General features: G+C 39.6%; 1 protein-coding gene and 1 pseudogene across 1 annotated transcript in view; one reads left to right on the top strand and one right to left on the bottom strand.

The window, feature by feature from the left end:
* Positions 1-17,087, top strand: part of LOC144581659 (uncharacterized) — a 431,789-nt gene that overhangs the window by 114,275 nt on the left and 300,427 nt on the right. The gene's annotated exons all lie outside the window — the stretch shown is intronic.
* LOC128931433 (melanoma inhibitory activity protein 2 pseudogene) lies at positions 12,218-16,211 on the bottom strand (annotated as a pseudogene).

Here is a 17,087-nt window from a genome sequence, read left to right on the forward strand (position 1 = left end):
TCAAACAAGTTTAATACAGCTCATTTGAGAAAACAATGATTCATCAATTTGGCACTTCTCAGAATCGGCTGAGGTTCAGAGAGTTCCACCTATCTGTCTGAGCATTAAACTTTTATAGGCTGAACATGAGACAAAAGTGGAGAAATCACCTGAGTGGCCCTAGCTAGATGTTTGCCTTATTTGGGAATGGTGTGATGAGGCATTTGCCTTAAGGAATATGGTCTGATTAGTTGGCTACGTGTGATTGGCTGAAGTTTGGCTCCATGTGATTGGATAAAATGGCTATTCGTCACAAAATATACTCTGAAATTAGGTTTTGGTTTGTTTACTACTGAATTAGGTTATAGCTTGTTATGTAGAAACTCAAAGTATAGAGAGAGCCTCTGGTTAATGGTCTCCTGCTTGTTTAAGTTAACACTTAAAAGATCACATTTACAAATTCTGCAGATTACAATCTGATATGTTTGGTGGGGCATTATCTGGCCTACCTCAAAATTCAACAGGTCTGTTTTTTAAAGCATCTTTTTGAAGAGAGATATCTTCAAGGGGCATGTCTACCATAAATTGTTTATGTTTGGTGGTAAATTTGAGGAAGAAAGACCAGGTGATCTCTTAATCCCATAAGTCTACTACCTAGAAACATTACTGGATATACATGTTTCCATGATGTATTTAATAACCAAGCCAAGAATTTTATATATATTACCTAATGTACTTTTCAAGTTGTAAGATATTCAAGGCTTTGTCTCAGATTTGTGGTAAACATGGTGTGTATTTATGACTGGCTGAAATGCCTCATTTTGGCTTGGTTCATACCAAGGGCTGATAGTTTCTAGAAACCTTATTGGTTCAGGAAAACTTCCTTTTGGTTCATTTTATAAGTTCCTGTGTAAACCGTGAATTTCTATAAACACAAAAGATCATTTTATTGGACACATTCTCCTCTGATAGTTCTCACTATAGTACCTAATCATGAGTCTCCTGACATGGCTTTAGGCTTTCAGGAAGAAGGAAAATAATATCTTATATCACACAGTGTGAAGATGTACATTTTAAATTTGTGTAAACTATTTATTTTAAACTCCCATTGAACTCTTTAGAGAAAAAAATCTGAGACTCATCTATAAACCAGAGGTAATGAGCTGATTTTTAAAGTTATGATTAGAATTTTTGCATTAAAATGACAGTTTCCTCTCAGAGTGCTGACTTGAAGATGGTGCACTTATTGTGGTAATTTGGCCCCTGTGCAAAAACATCAGTCACTCATTTTGTGTGGGTGATTGTCTTTTGATCCAGTTTCTGAATAACTGAGCTCTTACTAGCTTATAGTCACCTTTAATATTTGACCACAACTGATATCACTCAATCTAGTTATTCACTTCACTTGCCATCCCTTATTCTAAGTGATTTGGCATTATTTAACAAAATTAGATTCATCTGTATTTGCTACAACGTAGGCTACTCAAAATAATTTGAGCTGATGTCAGTCACGAAATGGAGATCTGACAAATTTTAAGTAATGGCAACTTAATGAGAGTAAGTGAATAGATACCAAAGTGTAAGACTTTCAACAGGACAATACACATTTGGATACGTACATTTAGGTGTGAATGCATTAAAAATAAAATAAACCACGTCTTGTGGTTATACTTTGCATACTGCACCCAAAGTACAGAATCCTTTGTCCCTTTTATCTCTTGCCTATCTTCAGCCAAGAACAAATGCTTTTTGCATATCCATCATTTATTGAAAGTGGTATAGAATATGAGGAACTAAACAGACATAGAAATAAAAATATATAATATGTCATGGGTGATAGAGGCTTGAGGGAAAAATTAAGATCAGAGGGAAAGAGAGTGATGGGGTGGAGCTATTATTTGGATAAACTGACAGGAAAGGCCTATTTGATGGTGGTTATGCAGAGATTTGAAGTGTCTAGTCTGCCGCAGACTCGACCAAGCATCAGATAAAAAATGTATGGTGACATAGGCTTGGCAGTCAGCGCAGCCAGCGGACCTCTGCCAAAGTCAGCAGTGGCACCCATATGCCGGAGGCCTTTGCATTTATTTAGTACCAATTAAATGACAAAGGTCTCAAGTAAACACCATTAAAGGGTAACTAATATTGCTAACTGCCCCCACACCCAGTAGAAAGCAGTTCTGCCCATGAAAGTTCAAAGGTCGGTCTTAGTACCACACATGTAAACAAGTTATTGAGATAAATTCTTCTACATTTCTTTATTATCTGCTCTATGCATTAGCTCAAGGTAAGAGGGTTATGCTGCCTTCAGCTATAACTTCCTTCTGAGGCTTTTGCAAGTCCTTCCAGCCTTCCAAGAAGGTTTGCATTTTCTAAAATTTCTCCCACCATTCTGATTGATCTCCTACATTGAAGAAGTAAGACAGCTAGATTTGTGGGTATTTTGGGGAGTGGCAGGAGTGGGGTATTGAGGAGAGCATTTCCAGAAGCAACAGCATTTGCAAAAAGGTATGTTTGGTTAACATTGTAAGCTATGAGAGCAAACATCATGTCTCAAAAGACCATTCAGGACAGTTTAAGAGCAAAGTACAAATATACAAAGGAAGAAAAATCTGATTTGTACTGGGAAAAAAATCTCTCAATCAAAGCTAAGGATAAAAACTTCTTTCTTTGTGTCTTCTGCTTTTCATTCTACTCGTGAGCATTTGAACTTGCTCTCCTTTTTAGTTTTCTGATATCAAATTATTTGACTAGAATAAACATAATCATGCTATTCTAGATACATGTCCATGCACTTAGGATGAGTCATTCTGATTCAGTCATAGTGTTATTTAGCTTTTTTGAGTGCATTAGAGTTAACAGGACATTGTGAAGGGAAAGGCAGGCTTAGGTGGAATGGGGAAAGTTTTTTTGAGCAATACTTTTTATTTGGACATTTTTGCTGAATTATCTGGATATCTACCACAATCCTAATTTTTCACTTTTGGTTTATAAAGATATGCTTTCTGTTAAGTCTGGAGAAAAACCATCTTTCGAGGATGGTTTCTCAAATGTTCTTAAACAGCAAAGTGAAGACTCCTGATGAGCCACAAGGATAAACTTTCTCAAAATGAGGGTTTTATTTTATGAGAGGAGTTGGGACATAGTTGTAGAAATCAGACTTTGAAGGAACCATAGAGCCTCCTGTGAGTTCCATTCCCTCAATTTACTCTTGGTGGCATTAAAGCCTTGCAAGGCTAGGTGGAATGGAAATTCATGTATACTGAGTGCTTTCTGTGTGGCAGGCATTGTGCTGGACACCTTCATACCTTCATCTTATTTTATCAACTCCACAGTTCCATGAAGCATTGCCAGGGATATGTGTTAGCTCTTCTCTATTTGCCCACAAAGTCTGCTCTGCACACAGCTTTACGTTCTTTGCTCTGGAAGATTAACCTTTCTGCATCTCATTGGCCAGATTCCTTTGCCAGTGGGACACATAGGCTGGAAATCAGAGGGTGAAAAGAGAGGTAGGGCATGGTCTTTATCCCCAAGCTCCTACCTGGTCAGAGTCACAGGGATAGGCAAAAATTGAATTAGAGGGAAGAATTAGATGGGAAATTCAGATAATAAGCATAGATGATTCTTTTAGGTACCTGGGGTATTTTTTTCTCAGTTCTTCAAGCATAATTACATATTTGAAGTGTCATTATTTATCTGGATAGGATTATATCTGTATCTATTTGATAAGAGGAAAATCCTCTGCAGTTTCCCAGTATTTCTTGGCTTGTCTCTAGCTTTGGCTAAGCATAGTCAATAACTTATTTGACATATGCAATCATGAAGACTTTTCTTTCTGTCTTAATAAATGTGATACCGTGTATCTTTTGCCTCTGGGATCTCTTAAAATGTGTTTGGAATTTAAAAGTATATATATTCAGGACTCAAGATGGCGCTGTGAGAACAACCCAGGATTGGAGCTCTCGTTGAATACGCAAACGGTGAGTCGGAGTTGCATTTCCAGACTGATCTTTGTTGCCCACAGAACGGGGAAACTCCCAAGTATAAAAAAGACACAGGACGCCAGGCAGTAGGTCTGCCTGGTGAAGTCAGCAGCCGGGGCGGTGGCGGGTGGCCCTACCCAGCAATCCCCACAGGGCGCGCTTGTCCGGGTGCCCTGTTGAACCGGCAACCTGAGACTTGAGAGGGCTGGACTTGAGACTGAACGAGACTTGGACAGTAGGCCAGCCCAGGGGATTGCAGGGACAGATCGTTTGGGATACCCGGTGGGACGAACAAAACCGCGATTTCAAACTATCCCGAGCAGACAGTCCGAGATGCTCTGTGGGGGAGGGGCATCCACCACTACCGAGGCAACCCGCCCCAACTGAGATACACGCCCACTGCTGACGCAGCCAGCCGTTGCCGAGGCAACCCGTCCCTACTGAGATACATGCCCACTGCTGACGCAGCCTGCCATTGCTGAGGCAACCCGTCCCTACTGAGATACACGCCCACTGCTGATGCAGCCTGCCATTGCCGAGGCAACACGCTACAATGAAGAGACTCCGCCACAGGGCGTGGCGAAGACCACAGCAGAGTCTGCAGGAACAGGGCGAATCACACAACAGCAGGGCGGAGACTCGGCAGCCAAACAGTGGCTAGTCTGCCTTCTAGCTGGGCAGGACACCTCAACGGACATCGAAAAATAAAGCCTGAACCCCCCAACACAGAGCATTTGAGAAAAAAAGGGTTTTTTTAATGAGCTCTGTTGCAGCAGAATCAAACATAGCAGCCTAACAGCCCTGAATGAACAACAGAGCTCACAGCTCAGCAATTGAGCTCCTAAAAAGTACAGACTGTCTCCTCAAGCAGCTCCCTGACCCCTCTATATCCAAAAGACTGACATTTGGCAGGCATCATCCTGGGACAAAGATAGCAGAAAAAGAAATGGGTAGCATCCCTCACTGTGCCACAGCTGCTAGAGCTGCACCCCAGACAAGCAGGGCCTGGAGTGGACCTCAGCAGTCGTACAGCGAAGGGGCTAGGCTGGTAGAAGGAAAACCAAGTAACAGAAATACTTCATCATCAACAATCTGGGTGTCCACTCAGAGACCCAATTGAAAAGTCAGCAACTACGCAGACGACCAGTGGATAAACCCACAAAGATGGGAAGAAACCAGCAAAAAAAGGAGGAAAACACCCGAAACCAGAACACCTTGCCTCCTAGAAAGGACCAAAACTCCTCACCAGCAAGGGAGCAAAGCTGGACGGAGAATGACTGTGACAAAATGACGGAATTAGACTTCAGAAGGTGGATAATGAGAAACTTTTGTGAGCTAAAAGAACTTGTATTAAATCAATGCAAAGAAACTAAGGAACTTAAAAAAAGATATGAGGAAATGATAACAAGAATGGATAACTTAGAGAGGAATATGTATGAATTAAAGGAGCTGAAAAACACAATACGAGAACTTTGCGAAGCATGCACAAGTTTCAATAGCTGAATTGACCAAGCAGAAGAAAGAATATCTGAAGTCGAAGACCGACTCAATGAAATAAAACGAGAAACCAAGATTAGAGAAAAAAGCGCAAAAAGGAATGAACAAAGTCTCCAAGAAATGTGGGACTATGTGAAAAGACCTAATCTACATTTGATAGGTGTACCAGAAGGGGACGAAGAGAATGAATCCAAGCTGGAAAATACTCTTCAGGACATCATCCAGGAAAACTTCCCCCACCTAGCAAGACAGGCCAACACTCAAATGCAGGAAATACAGAGAACACCACAAAGATATTCCGCAAGAAGAGCAACCCCAAGGCACATAATCATCAGATTCAACAAGGTTGAAATAAAGGAGAAAATACTAAGGGCAGCCAGAGAGAAAGGTCGCGTTACCCACAAGGGGAAGCCCATCAGACTTACAGCAGATCTCTCGGCAGAAACACTACAAGCCAGAAGAGAGTGGGGGCCAATATTCAACATTCTTAAAGAAAAGAACTTTCAACCCAGAATTTCATATCCAGCCAAACTGAGCTTCAGAAGTGAAGGAAAAATAAAATCCTTTGCCAACAAGCAAGTACTCAGAGATTTTGTCACCACCAGGCCTGCTTTACAAGAGCTCCTAAAAGAGGCACTACACATAGAAAGGAACAACCAGTACTAGCCATTCCAAAATCACACTAAAAGTTAAAGAGCTTCAACATAATGAAGATTCTACAACAACTAACAGGCAAAACAGCCACTTAGCATCAAAATGGCAGTATCAAATTCACACATAACAATATTAACCCTAAATGTAAATGGACTAAATGCACCAATCAAAAGACACGGACTGGCAAATCGGATAAAAATCCAAAACCCATCAGTGTGCGGTATCCAGGAAACCCATCTCACATGCAAGGATACACAAAGGCTCAAAATAAAGGGATGGAGGAAGATTTACCAAGCAAATGGAGAGCAAAAAAAAGCAGGAGTTGCAATTCTCATCTCTGATAAAATAGACTTTAAAACAACAAAGATCAAAAAAGACAAAGAAGGCCATGACATACTGGTAAAAGGATCGATAAAACAAGAAGAGCTAACGATCCTAAACATATATAGACCCAATGCAGGAGCACCCAGATACATAAGGCAAGTTCTTAATGACTTACAAAGAGACTTAGACTCCCACACAATAATAGTGGGAGACTTTAACACTCCACTGTCAATATTAGACAGATCAACCAGACAGAAAATCAACAAGGATATCCAGGGCTTGAACTCAGACCTGGAGCAAGCAAATCTGATAGACATTTACAGAACTCTCCACCCCAAATCCACAGAATATACGTTTTTCTCAGCACCACATCACACCTACTCAAAAATTGACCACATAATTGGAAGTAAAGCACTGCTCAACAAATGCAAAACAATTGAAATCATAACAAACAGCCTCTCAGACCACAGTGCAATCAAGTTAGAACTCAGAATATAGAAACCAACCCAGAACCGCACAGCTTCATGGAAACTGAACAACTGGCTCTTGAATGTTGACTGGGTAAACAATGAAATGAAGTCAGAAATAAAGAAGTTCTTCGAAACCAATGAGAACGAGACACAACATGCCAGAACCTCTGGGACACATTTAAAGCAGTCTCTAGAGGAAAGTATATAGCAATAAGTGCCCATATGAGGAGAATGGAGAGATCCAAAATTGACACCCTATCGTCAAAATTGAAAGAGCTAGAGGAGCAAGATCAAAAAAACTCAAAACCCAGCAGAAGACAAGAAATAACTAAGATCAGAGCTGAACTGAAGGAGATTTAGATACGAAAAACCCTTCAAAAAATCAATAAATCCAAGAGCTGGTTTTTTGAAAAGATCAACAAAATAGACAGACCACTAGCCAGATTGATTAAAAATAAAAGAGAGAACAACCAAATAGATGCAATAAAAAACCATAAAGGGGAAATCACCACAGATTCCACAGAAATTCAAACCATCATCAGAGAATATTACAAACAACTCTATGCACATAAACTAGTAAACCTGGAAGAAAAGGATAAATTCCTGGACTCCTGTGTCCTCCCAAGCCTAAACCAGGAGGAAGCTGAAACTATGAATAGACCAATAACAAGGTCAGAAGTCGAGGCAGCAATTAAGAGCCTACCACACAAAAAAAGCCCAGGTCCAGACGGGTTCACAGCCGAATTCTACCAGACACACAAAGAGGAGCTGGTACCATTCCTTCTAAAACTATTTCAAACAATCCAAAAAGAGGGAATACTTCCCAAATCATTTTACGAGACCAACATCATCCTGATACCAAAACCCAGCAGAGACCCAACAAGAAAAGAAAACTTCAGGCCAATATCCATGATGAACATAGATGCAAAAATCTTCAATAAAATATTGGCAAGCCGAATGCAACAGCAAATCAAAAAACTTATTCACCATGATCAAGTAGGATTCATCCCGGGGATGCAAGGCTGGTTCAACATATGCAAGTCTATCAACGTAATTCACCACATAAACAGAACCAAAAACAAAAACCACATGATTATCTCAATTGACGCAGAGAAGGCATTTGACAAAATTCAACAGCCCTTTATGCTAAAAACCCTCAATAAACTCGGTATCGATGGAACGTATCTCAAAGTAATAAAAGCTATTTATGACAAACCAACAGCTAATAGCATACTGAATGGGCAAAAACTGGAAGCATTCCCTTTGAAATCTGGCACTAGACAAGGATGCCCTCTTTCACCACTCCTATTCAATATAGTTCTGGAAGTTCTAGCCAGAGCAATCAGGCAAGAAAAAGAAATAAAGGGTATTCAAATAGGAAAGGTGGAAGCCAAATTGTCTCTATTTGCAGACGACATGATAGTATACCTAGAAGACCCCATCGCCTCAGCCCAAAAACTCCTGAAACTGATAAGCAACTTCAGCAAAGTCTCAGGATATAAAATCAATGTGCAAAAATCACAAGCATTCCTATACACCAATAACAGACTTAAACAAAGCCAAATCAAGAATGAACTGCCATTCGCAATTGCTACAAAAAGAATAAAATACCTTGGAATACAACTCACAAGGAATGTAAGGGACCTCTTCAAGGAGAACTACAAACCACTGCTCAACGAAATCAGAGAGGACACAAACAGATGGAGAAACATTCCATGTTCATGGTTAGGAAGAATTAATATCGTGAAAATGGCTATACTGCCCAAAGTAATTTACAGAATCAATGCTATCCCCATCAAGCTACCATTGACTTTCTTCACAGAACTGGAAAAAACCACCATGAACTTCATATGGAACCAAAAAAGAGCCCGCATAGCCAAGTCAATTCTAAGCAAAAAAACACAGCGGGGGGCATCACACTACCAGATTTCAAACTATACTACAAGGCTACAGTAATCAAAACAGCATGGTACTGGTACCAAAACAGAGATATAGACCAATGGAACAAAACAGAGGCACCGGAGGCAACACAACATATCTACAACTATACAATCTTTGATAAACCTGACAAAAACAAGCAAGGGGGAAAGGATTCCCTGTTTAACAAATGGTGTTGGGAAAACTGGCTAGCCATGTGCAGAAAGCAGAAACTGGACCCCTTCCTGACACCTTACACTAAAATTAACTCCAGATGGATTAAAGACTTAAACATAAGACCTGGCACGATAAAAACCCTAGAAGGAAATCTAGGCAAAACCATCCAGGACATAGGAGTAGGCAAGAACTTCATGAACAAAACACTGAAAGCATTGGCAACAAAAGCCAAAATAGACAAATGGGACCTAATGAAACTCCACAGCTTCTGCACGGCAAAAGAAACAGTCACTAGAGTGGATCGGCAACCAACAGAATGGGAAGAAATTTTTGCAGTTTACCCATCTGACAAAGGGCTGATATCCAGAATTTACAAAGAACTCTAACGGATTTATAGGAAAAAAACAAACAAGCCCATTCAAAAGTGGGCAAAGGATATGAACAGACACTTTAAGAAAGAAGACATATATGAGGCCAACAATCATATGAAAAAATGCTCATCGTCACTGGTCATTAGAGAGATGCAAATCAAAGCCACATTGAGATACCATCTCACGCCAGTTAGAATGGCGATCATTAAAAAATCTGGAGACAACAAATGCTGGAGAGGATGTGGAGAAAAAGGAACACTTTTACTCTGTTGGTGGGAGTGTAAATTAGTTCAACCATTGTGGAAGACAGTGTGGCGATTCCTCAAGGCCTTAGAAATAGAAATTCCATTTGACCCAGCAATCCCATTAATGGGTATATATCCAAAAGACTATAAATCGTTCTACTATAAGGACACATGTACACGAACGTTCATTGCAGCAGTGTTTACAATAGCAAAGACCTGGAATCAACCCAAATTCCCATTGATAATAGACTGGATTGGAAAAATGTGGCACATATACACCATGGAATATTATGCAGCAATCAGAAATGATGAGTTTGTGTCGTTTTTAGGGACACGGATGAATCTGGAGAACGTCATCCTCAGCAAACTGACACAAGAACAGAAAATGAAACACCGCATATTCTCACTCATAGGTGGGGAATGAAAAATGAGAACACATGGACACAGAAAGGGGAGTACTAAACACTGGGATCTATTGGGGGGAAAAGGGGAATGCCAGTGGGAGGGGGAGGTGGGGAGGGATAGCCTGGGGAGAAATGCCAAATTTGGGTGAAGGGGAGAAGGAAAGAAAAGCACACTGCCATGTGTGTTCCTACGCAACTGTCTTACATGCTCTGCTCATGTACCCCAAAACCTAAAATCCAATAAAAAATTTTTTTAAAAAGTATATATATTCATATATATACTGTATTCATCTACTATTTAAAGATCATGTCATAGTTTCTGAATATGTGGAGCTAGGATTCTAAATGAAAGAATAAAGGGAACCATGGACTTGGATGGTTTTAAAGTATGCTTCTTTGCAATTTTGAGAGGAAAGTTAGAAAAGAACTGCAAAAATGATGTATGAATGTAATCACTCTGTTTCGTAGCCTTTGTTTTCTGTTCCTTTTTTCTTGACCTCGAGCCAGTTTTTATTCTGTTATATACAACTCTTTCTAGTAGAACGGATTTACGTTCCTTGCAGCCTGGACTTGGCCCCTGAAGAGATATTAGAGGAACAGTTTAATGGTTAACGAGTTATGTTGGAAGGTGAGGTTGCTGAGGCAGAACAGGACACAGTTGTTCAGACTAGTTGCTTGGGGAGCAAAGTTGTCTGGATGGTGTAAGTTTAACTTAATGGCTTTGGCAGTGGCTGAAGGCAGAGGTTAAAGCATGTCTTAGAGTGGGACAGAGTGAAAGGGCTGCTGCTCTGGAGTTCAATTGTAGTTCAGTTGCTCACAGTTTCCATTTTATCTTCAACTAACTTAGGATCCTCTTGTAGTTTTGGGGCTCATAGAACTCTAAAAAAGGTAAGGTAAGAAGGGCATTAGCAAACTGCCTATGGGGAGTTAGGTTTCTCTGAGCAGCATCACAATTGGCTGTGAATAATACAGAGCTGGGCTGCTTATCCTTAGATATTTTAGTGATATACCTCATGGTCTTGCTTCTTTTTTCTCAGTAAGGAGAACTTCTTTTGCAATAAATGAGCTTGTAATGTTCAGGGAGGAGTTTTGGCTGCAAAGTTGTATAACTTGACTTTGCTTTTATTCACCATAAATATTTATATTTCAAGATGCACTCCAAACCCCATAACAAAAGATTTTAAAACAGTCAGGCCCTAAAGGAAATATGTGTGAAGATAATGGAAACCAGGATGGTAAGCCTAAAAGGAATTCCATGTCCTTTATCTAGCTTATCTTGTATACATGTGTTTGTGATTGCAGAAAAAGGAGACTCGGCGTATGAAAAGGTAGTGTTCTATCTACTGATATGCTACTACTACAGGGAGGGCTGGGGTTTGAGAATGTATTTGTTCATTTAATAAAAATATTAAACACTCTGTAAAGGTCAGTTATATTTGTTAGAGGAAAGGTACATTTATGGCCATAGACTAATCCTTCCATATGCTTTCACCTGGGTTCTTCCTAGGCTCAATAGCAAGCCCTTTTCATGTATCTGGCCATAAATTTCTTCCTAGGCTTGTTATTGAGCCTGGGAAGAGCCCAGATGAAGGGATATGGATGAATTAGGAAAACTCATCATCTCGACAAGGGAAAAATAATTTGACAAAACATGGATGCACAGGTTCACTAGCATGATCTCAAGTTAAAGGGAAATTGTTAGGAGGCTGAGACCAGCATTTTTAACAAAATTCAGGAATAATTGAAGAAAGAGTAGAATTTTTCATTTGGAAGAATTCTATTTTGAATTATATCAGAATGTAATTTTCTTCTGTTTTTTTTTTTTTTTTTTTTTTTTTTTAGAGACAGGGTCTCACTCTGTTGTCTAGGCTGGAGTGCAGTGGTGCGATCTTGGGTCACTATAGCCTCCACCTCCCTGATTCAAGTGATTCTCCCTCCTCAGCCTCCTGAGTAGCTGGAATTACAGATGCACACCACCACAACCGGCTAATTTTTGAATTTTTTAGGGTAGAGATGAGGTTTTGCAATGTTGGCCAGACTGGTCTCGAACTCCTGATCTCAAGTGATCCACCCTTGACCTCCCAAAGTGCTGGGATTACAGGCATCAACCACTGTGCCTGGACTAGAAAGTAATTTTCAAAGATGTGCTAATGAAGATAATTCCAGGGTCTATATCATAGTTGTAGAGTGCTAAAGAACACTAAGTTTAATTCCAAAATATTTATATCTAAATGGTTTTAAATTTGTGTAAGAGGAAAGGGCACTGGGATCTGATGACATCCATTTACCTTAGATGATTTTGTTCATTCATTTATTCTATAAATCTTACCTGAGAATAGACTATGTGATAGGCTTTGCAATAAGCACTGTTTGGTGAATTGCAAGAATTCGACACTTCTCAGAAGGTGGGAATTTTGACATTTAGCAAATAAACTTTCCTCAAAGACAGCTTCTGGGTCTTGGTAACCAGCCCATGTAAGTAGAGATACAGGCTCATCTGGAGGACTCTGTCAAATGTTCGGTGGGCCTTTGGGGATATTTCCACAATTTGCTTATTTGAATTGTCCTTCTTGAGTTTTAGCTCCTCCTTTACTTTATTTGCCAGGAAAATTCTTCAATTTCTGTATAAAATGCAGACATTTTAGCTTAGAAAGGGATAAACTGTGTGATTTTTTTTCTAGTAAAAATCTTCTTCTTACCTCCCACTTTTAATTTCTCAGTATCTACAGCTACATTTGCTAGGGGTCTCCATTTCCATGTATCTCTTATTTACTAATCTTGTGTATTGATTTATCTTTCTCCCCAGTATATCCAATGTTTGGGCAAATTTTGTTATGGCTTGAAACACAGATGGAAACTATTTGAGTTTTTAAATATCCAAGGTCTTTGCTGTGGTTTCTAATATGCCTTTCCCAAGTTTCTAATAATAACTTCCTCTGATCTTTCGGGTGGCAGCCAGAAGCTACATGGGTGATTGAGTTGCTCTTTCTAAATGTAATTTATTGAGTTTTCCTTCATTGGAAGAGATGGCTATTCTTGGACAGTAAAGGAGTTCTAGTATAATTGATCTGATTTGTTATTTTCATTTTCTTAGTCATTATCTATGCATGAGTTTTTAGGGCTTAGGGTAAGAGGTCGGTATACATAGCAGTTACTTGTTTTCTCTGATCCACTTCCTCTAAGAATTTTACCCGATTTATGGAAATTTAGTGACAGCTTGAAATTGCAGTTTATCTTTTTCTAAGTATGTTTATGCCCTTATTTTAATTCCAGATAGATCAGAAGGATACTTTTTTGAAAATAGCCAACTTCTTTGTGCTTTAGTCTTCATTCTTCTTGGACAATAGTTTTTCTACCTAAAAACAATGTTTTGTGAAAGTCAGTTTATCTGTTTACTAAATGTTCAGTTTAAAGTGGAATAATCTTAAAGTTGGAAGGAATTTTAGAAATTCTTTATCCATCCCCCCATTCCTCATTCAGGGACAAAAAGGCATTCAGACTCTGCTTGAACAGTTCTATGGAATTGAGCATCCCACCTCATGGGAATCATCCCATCTGAAAAAGTTCTAATTATACAGGGAGCAAAAATAATATCTCCTATAGTTTCTATTCACTTCTTCTAGATGATTTTCTGTAATCAACTGGAATGTCTCTTTCTTTTATACATTTAAAAATGGTGACATCCGTTTTTTCTTATAAAGCAAATGGCCATAGTGAATGCATACCACATGGCTTTTAGGTCTATTATTGTTTATTTTTTCCATCTACAAGAGTTTTTTTAAGTGTCATTTTGTGCTGGGCATTGTGCTACCCACTGAGATTACAAAGACAGGTAACAATTAGACAATAAACTAAAAAGTTGAGAGTATAACGAGAAAGCTATTTTTTTGGTATTTAAATCATCTTTATTTACAAAAATACCATCCTGAGAATTATAGATCCATTAAGCTTCAGTTTGAGCAAAAATATAATCACTTAAGTAACAGCAGTTACTTAAATTGAAAATGAGATCAGTCAAAATTACTTTTGAAGAGACCAAAAATATTGCCAGGTTTCTTGCTGTGGTTCTGGATGGTTAGTAACAGGCTCATTTGAAGGTGGAATCAACACTGAAGGGAACTCACTTCGACCTTCAGCATGTGGGGGTGGGGAAAAATCCAGGTCTTGGGGGAAGGTAAGGAGGAAAACCCCTCGGTGGATAGACATTTCTCATTGCAAATGGAGCATATGGTGGACCTGGGAAGTCCCTTGGTGGAAAGTAATCTTAAGAAGCTCCAAACACGGTTCCTGGAAGAGGTGGGGCAAAGGAGGTCCTCTTCTCATGAACAGACCCTTTGTATCCACTGGACACAATGGACCTCTAATTGGAGTAAGAGGTGGAGGAACAAAGCCAGGGGCATTTGCTTTATTTTCAGTGGGGAAAGATGAAGCAGGCACATTTAAATTACCAAGATCATCTTTGGTATCATTTCTATTGGGTTCCATTTAGGAGGGCATTGACCCTTCCATTTTATCCAAAGAAGGCATATTAAAACTTCTGAGTTCTGCTGGTCCAGACAGTCTACCAGAATTAGAATAAAATCTGTCTTGCCTTTGTGGAGGAAGAGCTGAATCAGGATATGATTGTCCTGGTGGATCAGAAAAAGCAAATAACTGCTATTTATATGGTCCTGTTCCCACAGAGGTGACAGGGATCCAGTGTCAGAAGGAGCCCCATGAGGATCGGTTAACCTATCACAGCCTGATTCTCCTCTTTCATCGGTTGTCTGATGGTCCAGAGGATTCCCTGGGCATCTTGAGCCTCTTCCTCCTCCCCTTGAAAGCAAAGGTGAGAGTCTGAGCTGACTCTCCAACAAAGTTGGAGGAGAAAGAAAAGCTCTTGTTTCAGATGAAGGCCGACCCAATGGTGAGGGACCATTGCCAATTGCTGTATTTGGAACATCAAGTGCATAAGGATCTTTTTCTAAAAGTTCAAATTTAAACTCTGTTTCAGTTACTTTTTGTGTGTGGTGAGCATTTTCTCTCCTTAAATCATTCCAGCAGTCTGAGATGCCAAGCAAATTATCATGAGCTTTTTTTCTCATGGGAAATAATCTGCCCTTGATAAAAATGAATACTTCTCTCCAGTTCTTCAAGATCTTCAGCTTGCTTTCTGTAGGTCTCCAGATTTTCAGTGGCATGTCTGATCTTTATTTCTACTTTAGAAAGTTTCACTTCTTTCTCTAATGAGTAATTTTCCTCTACTGTTAATTTCCTGTCGAGTTTCATTTTCTTGATATAATTCAGTCATTATTTTAAGTTTCTGTTGAAGCTTCTGATTCTCACTTTCAAAATGTGTGTTTTCTAGCTGCAAAGATGCTTGTTCAGTCTGAAGATTTTTAATATGCTGTGTAAGCTTTTCCTTTGTTTTATCAACTTCAGATAACTGAATATAAATTTGGTTTCTTTCTCCTTTTAAGGTTTTTAAAGAAGCATTTAACTTCGCAGCGTTAATCAGTTTCTCCAAAGCTCCTTTTGGAGGATTATCTAAGTATGCACCATTTTCTGATGCACTGTTCATTTCTAATTCCAAGTTACCATCATCTGTTATGTCTTCTCCAAGCATGGCAGCCCAATCTTTCATCTTTAGCAAATGTTCAGTCAGAGTTTTGATGTGATTTTTATCATTTAGAACTTGTTCTCCATGTACTTTGGAGTCTTCAAATGTTTTCTGTTTATTAAGTTCACTCACTTGTTCTTTCCACACATCAGCTTCTTGTAAAACTGTTTCTGGCTTTCCTGAAGTGGAGAATTTTCACTTAAAACATCTATTATTGCTATCTTCTGTCATTCTTTATTCATTGGAAATATCTTGAAAATCATTTTGGCTTCAGCTAATTGTGATTTGAGGGATTTTGACTCATCTTCTAGAGACTGTATCCTTTTTGAAATATCCGCCATCAATTCATCTTGTTTAGAATGTTTAGATTTCTCTTCTTTTAACTCTTTTTCTAGACAGAGTATTTCAGCCTCAAATTCAGAATTGGACCTTTTCAGCTTTTCACAGGCTGCCTCCAAACTTCGTGTTTCTATTGCCTCCTTCTCAAAGCTGGCATTCTTTAAAGATGACTCTACTTCATAGCCTTCATACTCTTTTTGAATAAGGCTAAATTTTTCAAACAGTTTACATTTTTTCTTCAATTAGTCCAGAAAGCACTACTCAAGCTTTTTCTCTCTTCCCACATAAAGCCAACTCCTAACCAACCTAAAACTTCTCCTCAAACAAAAAGAGAACAGCAAAAAATTCAACAACACCTGCATATATCACCAATTCCCATGGAAAACCATGGGGATTACAAACTGGTCTCACTTTTAGGCAGGACCAGCCCCAAGTATGGCTGTGGGGTAGCTGCAGGCTCCACCATAGGGCCAAGGCTACTATGGGGGTCACTGCAGTAACCCTGGCCTGTCGAGGTAACAATAAGTGGTGGAGAACACACAGCCTTTGGCTGGAACCCGAATCTGCACCTGGCAACTGGAGGGGACCACTGTGGAGTCAGCTGCGGGGGGAGCTGGGGATCACAGGCACCCACAGGCCTCACAGGCCCATGCTGCAGACCCGGGCCCCCTTGTTACACTTTACATCCTGAGGCAGCACAGGTCTGAGCCTGACCAAAATGGCAGTTTTATTTTTTTTAATCATATTTTAAGTTCTGGCGTAATGTGCAGAATGTGCAGGTTTGTTACATAGGTATGCACGTACCATGGTGGTTTGCTATACCCATCTACTTGTCATCTATATTAGGTATTTCTCCTAATGCTGCCCTCCCCTAGCCTTCCACCTCCCCAACAGGCCCCAGTGTGTGAGTTCCCCTTCCTGTGTCTATGTTCTCATTGTTCAGCTCCCACTTATGAGTGAGAACATGAAGTGTTTTGTTTTCTGTTCTTGTGTTAGTTTGCTGAGAATGATGGCTTCTAGCTTCATCCATGTCCCTGCAAAGGACATGGACTCTTCCTTTTTTATGACTGCGTAGTATTCCAGTATGTGTGCAACATTTTCTTTATCCAGTTTATCTTTGATGGGCAT

The sequence above is a fragment of the Callithrix jacchus genome, chromosome 2 (assembly GCF_049354715.1).
Source record: "Callithrix jacchus isolate 240 chromosome 2, calJac240_pri, whole genome shotgun sequence".
Classification (NCBI taxonomy): Eukaryota; Metazoa; Chordata; class Mammalia; order Primates; family Cebidae; genus Callithrix; species Callithrix jacchus.